Raw genomic sequence first — 14915 nt, 5'->3', positions numbered from 1 at the left:
AAGTTAGAGGTTGATCATACAAGTTTTTTGTTTTGTTTTGGTTGAAATTGCTTCTGGAAATGAGAAGGGTTTTCTTGAGAGTGATGGGATGGGTGAGTTGGCAAAGGATGCAAACCCACCAGCTTTTGGGTCAGCAGTCATAAAATCCACAGAGGCAGCCAAGGATAACTGACTTCACTACTAAGATGCTAGAGTTGGATTTGTCACTTGTCCCAGATGTCTTTATGGGTCTAGAGGAGAACTCCACTGCATCAGAAAATACTCGAGTTCCTGAGGACACGTGCCACTCAAACCATGTGAGAAGAGGATGGTGAACTTCTTAGCTAGAAGGTTTCAGCTCTTCTACAGTGTGAGATGAAACTTACTGATGCAGACCCCTTTACGAAAATTCAGTGGTACAGCCTTGTATTGTTTCTGTGGCTTGTGTTTCGATAGCTTGTGCAAGGATGTCACATCTCTGAAACTTCACCGGGGAGAGCTGAGAAAGTGTTGATGGTAACCCTGCATCGAACACTCCTATGCCTCAGCTTAGTAATGTGTCACCTTCTGGTTAGACCACAGATGTGAAGTCTCTCTCCTTTCACTTGCTAGTGAAGCAGGACTCAGTACTAAATGTGCTTTGGCCCCTTGACAATAGACTTTTACGGGTTATATGCTCATTTTACCTTTCCTTCCAAATAGAGTGTTCCTAAATGGGAGACTGCATCATGTAGTGGAAGGGTCCTTACTCGTTTGGGGATCAAGATACAAGGTTAAACTTTTATATGTTTCATATTAACCATGTGATGTTTGAAGTTTGGCTTCCTCATCAGTAAAATTGGGGTAATACAGTTTCACTGGGGTTATGTCAAGGATGACTTGCGATAACATGATCATGAAATATTTTTCAAACTATAAACTATAGTATTACAGATGATTAATATTTTAATTTTGGTGGCATATGGCAAGAATTTCTTGCAGAATATCATATCAACCATGCTGTATTCATAATCATCTGATTTAAGCCCCTATATTAAAATGGGATATTTCAGTAAAACTTCCGAGAGATCTCTCAGTTCAGTTCAGTTCAGTTCAGTCACTCAGTCGTGTCCAACTCCTTGTGACCCCATGAATCGCAGCACGCCAGGCCTCCCTGTCCATCACAAACTCCCGGAGTTTGCTCAAACTCATGCCCATCAAGTCGGTGATGCCATCCAGCCATCTCATCCTCTGTCGTCCCCTTCTCCTCCTGCCCCCAATCCCTCCCAGCATCAGGGTCTCTTCCAACGAGTCAACTCTTTGCATGAGGTGGCCAAAGTCTTTACTCCTCAACAAATCTATCCCTGTGTTAAAACTGACCCCTTGTTCTTGCAGTCCTGTTGGAAGCTCCATCTCTCTGAACCTAAAGCATGATACAGGCACAGGCTTTAGACTGACCTGTGATAAATCTGCAGGCTTTCCTCTAAAGCAGTTTCTTTTGCTTTTTGGGTTGAGGGGATACCTGATTCTTCAGTTTTTAGGCTTTGTCACGTGGAACAAAAGTTCTTTGTGATGCTGGTAGGTGAAGTCATGTAGATTAACACAGATAAATACTGTGGTATTTTAAAACTAGAGACAGGAATCAAAGAAATACCCAACCCAGAGATACCCTCTATCCTTGTGTGCTTAGGACATTATTCTTTGATCATATAAGCATGTGCTCATAGGAAGAAAATTTTTTATACCATTTTGTTGACCACGCCATCAATGCTTATAGATATGAAATAATGGAGGAAAATCTTCTCCCCAAAAGTTTAACTCATCTTTGGCTATGAAGTAGGTATTATATTGTCTCGTTTACATATAAGGAAATTGACACTTGGGGTTTAAGTAACTTGCCTAAGGCCATTGGTAACAGGCAGACAGGTCTGACTGGCTCTAAATCCTGTATGTTTTCCCCATTTCCTCATGTCAATCAAATAACTGGTTTTATCTCATTATTTCCTCCTTCACTAAGTCTGGTGGATCAAGTCAATGAGTTGTCTCTCCTCATGTTTTCCCAGCCTAATATTCTGGATGTAAAGGAAAGGCCGCTGGCTGAATAGGCAGCGCTCAGAGGGTCCAAACTCTCGTCCTGCCATGTATTGTACTGTGCAGTCCTGGGCAAGTTATCTACCTTTTTTGAATTTCAGTTTTCGCATCTGTAAAATGAGGAAAATAATATTTGTGACTTTAACCCTGATAGAGATGTTAATTCCTTTCTTATCCTCCTTGTCCTCTGTGAGCTTTTGTTTCCTCACATATAAAGTGGTCGAATAATCTCTTCCTGCTTCTTTACCAGGTTGACATGGACTGAAATGAGATAATGGATGTGAAAGTGTTTTCTGAAACCAGAAACTGCTGTATAGATAGGAGAGTTTATGATTATTAATGAATACATAGAGCTTGCAAACTAAGACTAACTTTTCCCTGTTTTGTTTGCAGACACTACCATTGCAGTTTGCTGACCCTTGTGTCCACTGATCATTCCAAGAACGAGCTGTCCAAGGTAAGAGAGGCTTGGTGTCATCACATTTATGAAATGCTAATAGGCATCTTAACCAATAGAGTTTAAGGTAGATTTCACTCCCAGCAGAAGAAATATTCCAGGAACACCAAAACCTGAAAAATGGCCCAGGCAGTGAACTGCTTCCCCTTTTATGTTTCCTTCTTTTGATTTCCTTTTTAATTCCAGCTTTTTAAAGCTTCCTACCTGAAGCAGAGAAGTATTTTGGTAACATGGAAGTATTAAAGTGTCTATAGTATGCCATGTCCAAGGATGTTCTTATCTAGTGTCTTCTTATATCCCCAGCTAGTATGTAGCAGGAGGGCTTTCTCCACTTTCCTGGTCATTGATGGGGTGCATTTTTCACTACACTATGCTGCCACTGTTACCTGGCTCTGAAGGAGTCAAGCTACTAGTCGGGTCTGTCACTGCCTCTTACCTGCTCCGGAAACATCTCTAAAGCACATAATCGAAGGCTAACACAACAAAACCCTTAAAAATACAGGAAATGAGTTAGGTTTTTGAAACCCAGGACCTATAGTACCTGCATTCTACTCTCTTGGGTAACCAGTGTAAATGAATTATAACTTTGGCAGAAGATTTCATTCTTCTTGAGTTTGTCCAGAAAATGGAGACCAGTTTAAAATAAAAAGAAGAAAGCATAAAATTTGTTTTATGTGTTTAAGAAAGCATACAAAGTTTTAAAATTTGCAAGATGTGTGTTTTCTTCTGCAGATAACCAGTTGATAATCTGTACTTCCCAGCTAACTCTCCTGTGTTCCCTGTAATCTTCTGGAAGTCTTAGCCAAAAAGAGGTGAAGTAGTCGCTATGGTGCTCCTAACTGCAGGTCCTATAGCATAGAACCTTTGTGGAAGATTTGATATCAGTCTTTAAAGTTCTGTAAACATTTCTTCTGATGAATATTTTTATTATCTCTTTAGTATTTTCTTTACATGATCTTGAACGTACTTTTTTTTCCCCTGAGTTTGTTGGAGTCTAGTTGATTTACAATGTTCTGTTAATTTCAAGTGTACAGCCAAGTGAATAAATTATGCATACACATATATCTATTCTTTTTTAGATTCTCTTACTATATAGGCCATCGTAGAGTGCTGAGAATTCTCTGTGTTTTACAGTAGGTCCTTATTAGTTATCTATTTTATATATAATAATTTAAACATAATTTTAATTACACAGGGCTTTGAACAAATTGAGGTTTGTTGGTACTGCCTCATATTTGCAGGAGTTGCAATTTAGAAATGAGTGAAAATTTTGGTGTCACATTAATATGGTTTTCAAAGCTAACACTCACCATATACATCGAATAAGAAGAGATCATGTATGAGCAAGGCCAGTGAGGGAACATATAGACTGTGAAACTCTTCTATGAGCAGATCAGACCTATACGCCCTATGTGGTGTTTAGATTTTATACTCGTTTCTACAAGAAGAGTTAATAAAAAAAACAAGATGGTAGCCAAAAATATAGGAATGGCTCCTGCTCATCTTTTTGTTCCTCTCTAGTCCATAAAATGCCCCTGCAAAAATATCCTTTCTTATGTACTTCATGTATTTTCAGGGATAACACATCAGAAAAGAATGTACTGTAGACAGGTGATAGCATAATTTTTGGTAGCTCTGTTAGGCAGAGATCTATTTGTTCATTTAGAAGCTACAGTTTTTATATTAACTTTCCTCCAAATGCAAATTGTTAAATATTAATAAAATACTTTTTGAAAAGTGGTTAACTATGCCCCTGCTTCCCCACTGAAACCCATTTGAATGTACAAAGAAGAGTTTAATCAAAGCTGGAAAGGTTATGAAAAATTGCTCTTGAGAAAGGAATTTCATATATATATCATCTATGTATTATCTATCATCTATCTATTATCAGTCATCTGTTATCTATCTATCTATATATTCATCTATCTTTTTAAATTATTTAAGTGGATTTGGTGAGGAAAGAAGGATATTCTCAAATAGCCTTTGGATGATAGAGAAGTAAATATTCTGAGAGCACACTACAGAAATTTAAAATAATCTTATGGTAATAATTGATGTCAGTGTCAGTAATGAAGAAAGAATAACAGTTTAAATAAATAATTAGGCTTGACGGTAGCTGTGTCAACAGGTACCCACTTAATGAGTGTGTTCATTGTTTTTCTCGGCTTTCAACGTTGATCCACTGACTGCGGTGTGTTCCCTGTCCCACTTCCAAACCAAATCTATTTAAAGCTGTACTTCATGGAATCTGAAACTGTATACCCTGTTTACTATTTAGAGCTGATACCCAATGTTCTTTAACAGGGAAGATCTTACTTGAGTAAGAACAAGCTTCTGGCCTTTGGTAGACCGTTGATTATCCTTGTTTTCCATGGGATGATTCATTAGCGAGGATGAATAATGCCCAATTAATTCTCACAGACTTGTCTCTATTGCTAGAGTGAATTGGTTATTATAATTTGATGGAAACAACTCTAGTCTGCCTTAAATCAAATAAATCAGCTATTGTTATTTGAGGTGGAGTTAGAGACAGTAGTTATAAGTGAAATTATGTTCTTAGTTACCTGAATAGAATCTCATTGTTTGCAGGAGTGAAGTAATGTATTATGGGTTATGTTCTATGAACCAGGAGTCTTGAGAATCTATTTCTGCTCCCAACTCTGACTGTGTCACCTTGGGCAGGTCATTTTCCCTTTTTGGGGTCTATTTCAGCATCTGACAATAGATAGAGTTAGACCAGTTGGTCATGGTGTTATTTCTAGTCAAATGTCCTAATGTTAATTGCTATGATTTTATTTCTTGGTCAGCTCTTTATTCCTTCTGCTGCTACTTTTCCAAAGTCATAGAGAGTCTAGTGTGAAAATTGTTGTTTTTTTTAGCTTTTAATTCTACATACCTGAAAGGCAGTTTATGATTTGAATTTTAGATTGGACTGTGATTGAACATTTATGCATTGGTTGTGTCTACCCTAGCAACATTCATTTTCTAGTTAGAAATCAAAAAAGTCCACTTTCCTCTATGTTTTTCTGCTCCATAATCTCAGTCTCAGTTTTAGAGGCTCTGGTAAACTTCTCAACTAGCCATATAAAGAGCTTCCTCTTCAGTTGTTTGACTTTTCTGGGATTGAGTCAGTGACCTATAAGGAGAGGTCAGAATATCGAAGACAGAGGGGGCATTGAGAACCAATCTAGACAAAATTTTACAGATGAATTTATTTGCAAAGAAGAAATAGAGACACAGATGTAGAGAAAAGACATACAGACACCACGTGGGGGAGATGGGGTGGGCTGAATTGGGAGGTTAGAATTGACATATATACACTACTATGTATAAAATAGATTATAATGAGAACCTATTGTTCAGCACAGGCAGCTCTACTCATTGCTCTAAGTGAGAAGGATATCTAAAAAAGAGGGGCTGTGTGTATATGTAGAACTGATTTGCTTCACTGTACAACAGAAAGTAACACAACATTGTAAAGCAACTATACTCCAATAATAAAAATAAAAAAAGCACCAATTTAGCGAAATCCTTTCATTTCAGAGATGGAGATTTTGGGCTCAGGGAGGGAATCTGATTTGTCTAAGGTATTTGTGGCAGATCCTGGGCTAGAATTCTTTCTTCTGACTCCTTCGTTGCTGTTTTAGGAGAGGAATCTCTATATGTGAAATGTCCTTTCTCTTCCCAACATTTAAAAGGACGTTGTCTTTCAGGCAAAGCCAATCGCATTGCCGACTCAGGGATGTGAGGTGCTTTCGTTCATTCTGTGAAGCACGGGATCGAGGATTCTGGCTGCCTCTGCTCTCTGTGCTTGCCCGGAGTCTGTGGTCCCCTTGCAGTTCTTCTTGACCCTGACATCACCACTATTTCCTCCTGTCCTTTTCTAATCCAGTGAATTATAGGAAGCGAAGGATGAGTTCCTAACTGGCTGTGTACTGTGCATAGTTGGGAACATTAATAAAGAGAAGACAGATGCAGGATGAATATGCAGGAGGACAGGAGAGTAATAGCCAACACAGTGAAATCTAGTTCAAGGCCTGCGGTTCCCAGTTGCTGTGCTACATAAGATTAATAGCAACATCTCTCATCCTTTCAGACCTTCGTTCTGCCTTGTTCTTGTGGGACTGGGCTGGGACTGAGGAGCAGCTGGAATGATCTTTGCCAAAACCAAACTAATGTTTTCATGAGATTTCCAGGTCCAGAGAAGAGAGCAATAATTATCCATCAGCTGGAAGATAACTTAGAGGCACGGGTCTAAACACTTACCTTGTACTTCATAATACTGATGTACAGAGTGTGGAAATCATTTTACTGGGTCTGAGGTTCAAATCCTGGCTTTACCTTACTGGCTGTGACTTTGGTGAAGGCATGACCTTCCTTCCTCTGAACCTCAGTCTCTCCATCTATGAGATGGGGAGAGGAGCAGAAGGATGACATAGAGGATGTCAAAGGCTCCCAGAATCTTGATCCTGAGTCTCTGACTTGCCTAAGGTCCTGTAACAAGATTTTAGCCGAGCTGAGTCTTAGATTCAGAGCTCCTTTCTCTGGTTTGGCGTGCTCATCGTGAGTACTTCCACCGCCCATACTTTCTAAACCACATGCTTGTATCTTTCAGCCTTGTTTTATTAAGTAAACTTTTTCTCTCTCCATTGGCAGATCCCTCTGTCAAGGGACTTGTTTAAGGCAGTTATTATTAATTTGTGTGTGTGTGTTTAGTGGTAAGGGAAAGGATTATGGAATATTTGGAATCTATGAAATAGTTAGAAAATACACATCTGTATAGAATGTTGTCTACAATCTCATGAGGTTTGTAAACTCTCTAAAGGCCATACCTAGGTTCTAGGTTAAACAAAAGATGTTTTTCAGTGTGGGAAGTCTGAGATGACATTTTGATAACACACATTTCCTTTGCTGTTGGATTTCTCCCACAATTCACCTATTGTTTTGCTCTGAGTGTCAGACTCATTTATGAGTGTGACTCTGGGCATTTATATGTTTCAAACTGTTGAGTGATGTTTTAATACTCAAACTCTTACTCTGCTTGCTTTATTCATTTATTCACTCTATCACTCAAATGTACATTTAACCCAGAATCTGCTAATTAATTGCTATCAATTTTAATACATCATTTCATTGAATCTCATAAAATAAAAAAAATATTTTTCCCATTTTTCTTATGTGGACACTGAGCCCAGAGAGGTTGAGTAATTTGCCTAATGTCATATAGCAAATGAATGCAAAGTCTGGAATCAAACCTAGATCTGCTTGAAAATATGTGACTGCATCTAGAGATAACAGGCTTCCCAGGTGGCGCTAGTGGTAAGGAACCTGCCTGCCAATACAGGAGACATAAGAGATGTGGGTTCCATCCCTGGATTGGGAAGATCCCCTGGAGAAGGGCATGGCAACCTACTCAGTATTCTTGCCTGGAGAATCCTATGGACAGAGAAGCCTAGCAGGCTAGGGTCCACAGGGTCGCAAAGAGTCAGACATGAATGAAGTGACGAGCATGCACGCACACAAGAGATAACAATGAATGTGAATAGGGACAATGAAACTATTCTATAAACTATAGAAATTCCTAGTAAAAAATAGTCAGTGGGCCCCTGAGGAGTAACAGAGAATATGTGCTGTGGGAGTTTAAAGAGGGACAAGCTCATATATCCTGAATCTTTTATATGATAATTCATTAATTACATGCTCTTCTGGTATCTTAAGGCAGGATAAGAAAAGTTGGGCAGTTGTCTAAACTGCATTATAAATAACTCATGTTTTCTCTTTTCTTGCATAGTTTAGTGGTCTGAGAGTCTCCAGTTTTGTAAGTGATGCAGGAGGAGGTAGTGATTATAGAGTCATAGAGCCCTGATCTCACTGCAAGTTATCAACTGAATTGGAATTTCAATGCTTTGGGGAATCCTTTTGTTGTTTTCTCTCTGTTATATCGAGCGTGGGATTTTTACCAGAGATAGACTTCTGGCCGTGCACAGATCAGCACAAATGCAGATGTGAGCAGCGAGAATTTGGATCGTGCCAAGAGGTAATGACTGCCACATGTGTGAAGCTAATCTCCGTGCCTGGTGACCCACTGTGAGTCTGTGTGGGAGCCCTGAGAATGAAGGCTGGTGTTAGACATGGAAAGAGGCCTTGGAGGTTGTTAGAGGCAACACCTTCGGGTGGGAAGATGAGGCCCGGAGAAGGGGCAGCAGCGGGTTGATAGCAGCAGAGCGAGAACCAGACTTCATACCAGTGCTCTCCAGTAATAGCGCCTTAAATTTCCTGTCTTCATTGGCTCGTGTCCCCACTTGACACTGGATTGGGAATTCAGCGTTATTAACTCCATAACCTCGGAAGCATCACTTGATTTCTTTGGGTCTCGGTTTTGTTGTCTGTAAAATGAAAATCACACCCTATTTGCAGAACTGTTGCGAGGATAAGTGAAATGCCGTTGTGCCGTACGCCACGCTGAGGCGTTACCTCACATGTGCTTAACAGTCCTTAACATGGCCCAAGGAGATAGGCGTGCATGTGTGCCAAGTCGCTTTAGTCCTGTCGACTCCGTGTGACCCCGTGGACTGTAGCCCACCAGGCTCCTCTGTCCATGGGATTCTCCAGGCAAGAACACTGGAGTGGGGACAGGTACATGTATCCTATTCTTCTTCTACAGATTCTACTCCCCAACTTCGTTTTGATACTTTTCAGATCGTTGCTTCTCAGAATTTGGTCTGAAGACCAGGAATGTCAGCATCACCTGGGAGCTCCTTAGAAATGCTGACCTCAGGTCCCATTCCAGACCTCCTGATCAGAATCTGCATTTTAATAAGATTTCCTAGGTACTTCTAGGCTCATTAGAGTTTGCGAAGCAGTTTTTCCACTGGAGACCAATTCTGAGTCTGTTGGCCACAGGTCTCTGCTGACATTGACCGGGTTGGAACCAGCATTCCGGGGCATGCCTTCCCCGTGCCTGGAGAGACAGGAGGGAGTCCTCTTGTCAAGCAGCTCCCTGGGAGCAGTGGACGGCCGGGTTGCAGGAATCCAACAGGCTGTATCTTTTCAACGCCCTTCATTTCCCCAGAAGTAGTATTCACCAGGGGTCAAACTGGGATTGGATCCCAGGCTTTGGACTCCTGAAGTCTGTGTTCTTTTCATTACACCACCATGCCTCAGTCAAGAGGAATGCCGGGCTGCGTGGACCATAACTCTTCATTCCCCATAGTGCCAGTATTTCCACACTGGCTGTTTTACTCTATTACTCAATTCCTAGAGGGGAGGAATTTAAAAAAAAAAAAAAAAGAAAAAAGCTTGAGTTGAAAGCCAGGATCCTGCAGCTTAATCAGTTATTTTCATTTTTTAATGAGGGAGACTATTGTGAAATAAGTAATTATTAATTACTCAAAACTAATGAAATATTTTAGTTTCCTTGCTAAAAAAGCATATGGAAGCTAAAAGAAAGCATATGGGTGTTTTTCGGGAAGCATATTGGTGAATGGACGAATTCTGGCAGGTGCCAGTATGCCTTTGCTGTCTGGCTGGGGCCATCCCTGCGTGCGCTGGCATCCGAGTCCTTGTGTGTTTGGAGGGATTATTTAAAATTCCCATCTGATGTGTGCCTTGGGTTGCCTCTGGAGTTACACAGCTCTGCCTCATAAATCTTTCTGCCGTGTTTTCACTCTGATATTACTGGTGGAGTGTCACTCAGTATAAAACCTTTACCATCAGGGGCCTGCCATGCTCTGCCTTTCCAGATGTTTCTCTTTCTCTGCAGTGGCCTGAAAGGGCCTGCCCAGCTGATGGTTGGGTGTAGAGACTTGGTTCACCCGATGGTTTACTATAGCATCCTTGGACCTCCTTGCTCCACTGAGGACCATCTGTGAGACCTCTGGGCTCCTTACTGAGTATCTGCACTGCAGATTTCTCCTTGTAAAACCAGAATGGTGATTCAGGTGCAGGTCTGCTCAGTGATGTTTATCATCGAAGTCCATATCCTTTGCTCCTCCTCTCCTTTTCTTTATGTCTCTTCTCTCTTGCTGTGTGTTTGTGGATCTGGTAAATGGCCTGATGGATTGGGAGGTGGTTGAAACTCTTTTTGGCCACTCTGGTGATCCAGGCTTGTGACGGTTAGAGGCAGCATGCTATGTTTGAGAAGGTACTTGGCTATGAGTCAGAAAACCGAGGTGCAGATCACCCTGACTTAAGCAGCATTTACTTAGCACCTATGGAGAAAGATAGCTCACCAAGACATGGAAGGAGGGAGGTGGCAGGTGTGTGGAGATGAACTTGATGCAGGGCCAGCCAGGACTCAGTGTGATGTGTGGGCTCAGAGATGAGACTTTGTGAGTGAGGGAATGTGGGAGTTCTTTCTACAGGAGGTTTCTTATAAAAGCAGGGGCTGGAATTGGCTTTGAAGGATGATCGAGTGGACTTTGATGGGATATTACAGGGGCTTCAGAGGGACACTCTGGCAGGCAAGAATCAGCTTGAGAGAAGTCCCCAGAAGCAGGTGAATACCATCCCTGCCCAGAGAACTGGGCACAGATGACAGAAATGTGTAGTTGAGAGAAAGCACTTCATTTCTGGCAGACCTCTGTCTCCTCATCTGCAGAGCGTACCCTTTGGACAGTTTGGTTCTCAAGAAGCCTCAAGACCTCCAATTGGTCTTGAGGCTACCACATCTCCCAAGACCTACTGCATCTCCCATCCTAAAGTCAGATAAGCATTTAGCTAAAGGCTGGTCACTCATAGTGGCGATGGAGCAGGGCCCAGAACCCATGTGTCTTGTTTCTGACTTCATCACTCTCTCTGTGACCCCACAGGGCATTAAAACGATGAGTGGTTGGGATGACCATTATTATTCTAGCCTTTAATGTGTGAAACACAGAATTTTAAAATAATCTGCAACATAAAACAAATAAGATATTTCACCGTTTTACATACTTTCTTGACCCTTCCACTGGAGACCATCCACTCTTATAAAATGCTTCCTTCTTCCATTTTGCCTGTGTGGACTTTGCTTTCCTGCCTGAAAAACCAGCACACATCCCTCCTCCTAGGGGAGCCTTCTCTTTCCACCCTTTGGCTCAGTTAGTATTGGACTTTGTTTTCTTTTGTATTGCCACCTCTTAATGTTTCCTCTTATCTCCCACCCACTATACATGTATTATGAGGGTTCTGAATCTAAGGACTATATTCGGCTTCTCTGAATTCCCTTTCACTTCTGGCACAGCAGTGCCCATATCATTCCTGATAAAGAAACACGCAACTGTGTTCTTCAACCGTTTTCCCTTCTGCTTGGTGCTTGTTTTTGAGATGGATATGACACTTAGAGATTTATAGAATTTCCGAATGGGAGAGGAATTTAAAAATTCACTGTCTAGTTGAGCTCTGCCCCAGGGAAGAAATGGCTTACCCTGCTGCACCTGCCCAGTGAGTGGTGGGTCTGAGAGTGGCACCCTCATCTGATCAAGCAGGAGAGGGGTGGCTGGGGCCTGAGCTCCTTCTCACCCTTCGACAAGTGTTGGCTGGGTTCCTTCTTTCTATGGAGAACTTTGGGAGTAAAGGTGGAACACGTGATGCTGCTGTCGTATGAACCAGATGGAAGCTAGCAGACACTTAACCGGTGTCTCCTGTGATGTGCTACGTGACAGGCCCATGGCAGGCGCTTTCACATCGTTTGGTTTAGTCACTCATCATAAACTAGAATGCCCCCACCCCCTGCACGTGGGAGACAAGTTGTAAACAGGACATTTAACCAAATGTAACAAACATTTACACTGAAGAGTGCATGGTAGTGGATAGATTTGTGCCTGATGGGCAGAGGGCTGTTCGCCCTCTCAGCTGTTATAAGGGTAACTGATGGGGGACAGCGATCAGAATTGTGGTGGGAGAACCTGTGTTCCCTGGAGTATAAGAGGATTCAGCTCTCTCTCCTGTCCTCTACACATGCATCCCTGAGTCTTTGGAGGAACGAGACTTGCCTGCCTCTCACTTGGGGGTTGGTAGTATTGGATTGTACTTGTCCTGGTTACCTCTTGCTCCTGCCTCTCCCTTGGCCTCCAGCCCCACTGAGTCTATGTTTCTATCACTCCTATTCATTCTTCTTCACGCTGCTCCCTCCCTCTCCTGAGTTAACCCTGGGTGGCCTTAGGTCCCAAATGCTCTCCGATGGCAGACTCCCCTGGACTGGACTGTAAAATGCTGGCGGGGAAGACAGGACACAAATCTGTTAAATACACAGTAAAAATAGCTTCTGATCTATGCAGCTCGGTATTAGGCAAGATGATATTAACAAGGTTTGAGTGCTGTTCTGAAATGTGGCAGCTGCACATGCATCTTGGCTGCTTTTCCTTCCTACCTCTGGCAGCTTGCGAGCAGTGTTGCCATGACACTCCTTGGGCTCTGTTTAGATCAGCTATTTTCTGAAGGAGTCCCTGACCTTCCCCACAATAGAAACCGTTGATGTGGTCAAGTCAGAGCCCCTCCAGGAGCCCTGGAACTGGTGGGCCCCCAGTTGTGACTTGGAAACTCTTGGAAGCTGTAGGTCAGGACACAGACTTTGAAGGTTTAGGAACAAGAGAGGCTGTTGAATATCCTTTAGTGTCCTTTGATGAGGAGGATACTGAGCCCATTGATTGAAAGGGACTAGTTCAAGGTCACAGAGTGAAGTAGGGACAAGGCTGAGACAGGAACTTGGGTCTCCAGATTCTCTAATGTTCCAATTGTGCCACTCTTTCTCCTGCCTGAGGGCCGTTTTCAGTCCTGATGGCTGTGGATGGAGAGGAGACAGGCCTGGGGACATTGATGTCCCTAGGAATGGGCAGAGGGAGTGAAGAGAGTGGGGGAAGCTCAGTGCAGAGGGAGGAATGAGGAAAAGAGGGTTACGAATAGTGTAGGGGTGACAGAGGCCGGAGTAAATGCCCTAGGTACCCCTCAGCCCATTCAAAGAGACTCTTTTCTATCAGGTTCCACAGGTTGGTCCACTGAGAAATAGATGCTTACAGAAGCAGGGGAATAACAAGGTCATGTTCTCTGTTGCTCCGAACCCTTGCCTAACCTCATATTAGACTTCACAAAACACTACCCTTAAAAGCCATTGTCAACATCACCCTCTTTGGGATACTTGATTATACAGTGTTGAGTATTCTTTAGAGAGTTCATATGTAAAATGCTGTCTTCTCCACATGATAGCAGGATCTCAGGAGACAGAAGCTGTGAGTCAGATGGACTCTCCTCCCTTCTCCCTTCTCCTCCCTCCCACCCTCCCTCCCTCCAGTCATGACACCTGGCAGAGACCTAAATCACATATGATGAGCATCCAGTAAATTTTTGTTGAGTTGAACTTAGTCGAATTTAGATGGTCTCAACATTTTTATTAATTGATGGAGTGGGGTAGCCATTCACTTCTCCAGGGGACCTTCCTAACCCAGGGATTGAAGCCAGGTCTCCTGCATTACAGATGAATTCTTTGCCGTCTGAGCCACCAGGAAGCCCAACAGATGGTGGACATTGCCAAATAAAGATTTGGGGGAATAGTCATCTCATCAGTTTAGATTCAGTGAGATTTCTTAGTTAACCTTCATGAAACTCAGTACACTGTCAAGTATTATTCTCGTTTAACAATGAAGAAATAAAAGACAGGTGACCTGCTCAAACTGAAAGAGTAAATGGTGACATTTGATTTGCCTCTAGATTGTCTGTCTTCAAATGTTATATTGCTTCTACTCTTCCCCAGTACTTATGGAGGAGTGATTGTTCAATAGACAGTGGTTCACCCTTCCATTGAGGAGTTCTAGCCTTTTAAGGTTATAGCCTACCTCTTAAGAGTTTACAAAAGTAAATATGAATTCTCGGATTTGAAACAGTGACTTACTATGCTTTGGACCACCTCAGGCTGATTTTTTAAAAAAGTTTTTCTCTGTAAGCCAAGGGAAAAATAACACATTTCTGTATTCTTTAATTTGCTTAGTTTGAAATAAACTTTGAAATGGTATGTAATACTCTTTGAACTTTTAATACATTTGGATACATCCAGAATATGAGGGGAAAAGGCCTTCTGCCCTAAATGAATTGACTAATTGAGCTGTGAACAAAGTTAGACCTTGTTTTTGGTTACAAATGAAGGATGCAAGAATTTTTTGATGCTGTAGCTGAAGTCTAGGTTTTGGTTGGTATCGATGTTTTGCAGGTATTTTTCAATATTTGCCATATTCATAAGATGATATACTTTATGCTTTCCTAATTCTCACCAGATTTGGATGCATTTGGCTGATAACACCCTGCATCCTTTCTGAAAAACAGCATAAATGTGGAGCCGTCTTCCTTTTTCATGTATATGCTTCGGAAGACCACAGTTGTCTAATTTAAATTTCAGTACAGAGGCAAAGCTTATCAGTAGTGAGCATAATATCTTGATGTA

The 14915-nt window shown here is 41.9% G+C and overlaps 1 protein-coding gene across 8 annotated transcripts in view; it reads left to right on the top strand.

Moving 5' to 3' along the window:
- Positions 1-14915, top strand: part of LPP (LIM domain containing preferred translocation partner in lipoma) — a 719231-nt gene that overhangs the window by 172091 nt on the left and 532225 nt on the right. For all 8 annotated transcript variants that reach the window (XM_070466247.1, XM_070466252.1, XM_070466251.1 and 5 more), the window contains one exon: positions 2443-2506. The gene's annotated coding sequence lies outside the window, so the exon portion shown is untranslated. The remainder of the gene's footprint in view (positions 1-2442; positions 2507-14915) is intronic.

This window comes from Odocoileus virginianus, chromosome 4 (assembly GCF_023699985.2).
Source record: "Odocoileus virginianus isolate 20LAN1187 ecotype Illinois chromosome 4, Ovbor_1.2, whole genome shotgun sequence".
Taxonomy (NCBI): Eukaryota; Metazoa; Chordata; class Mammalia; order Artiodactyla; family Cervidae; genus Odocoileus; species Odocoileus virginianus.
Note: the sequence above shows the minus strand (reverse complement) of the source record. Positions and strands in the feature narration are given on the sequence as shown.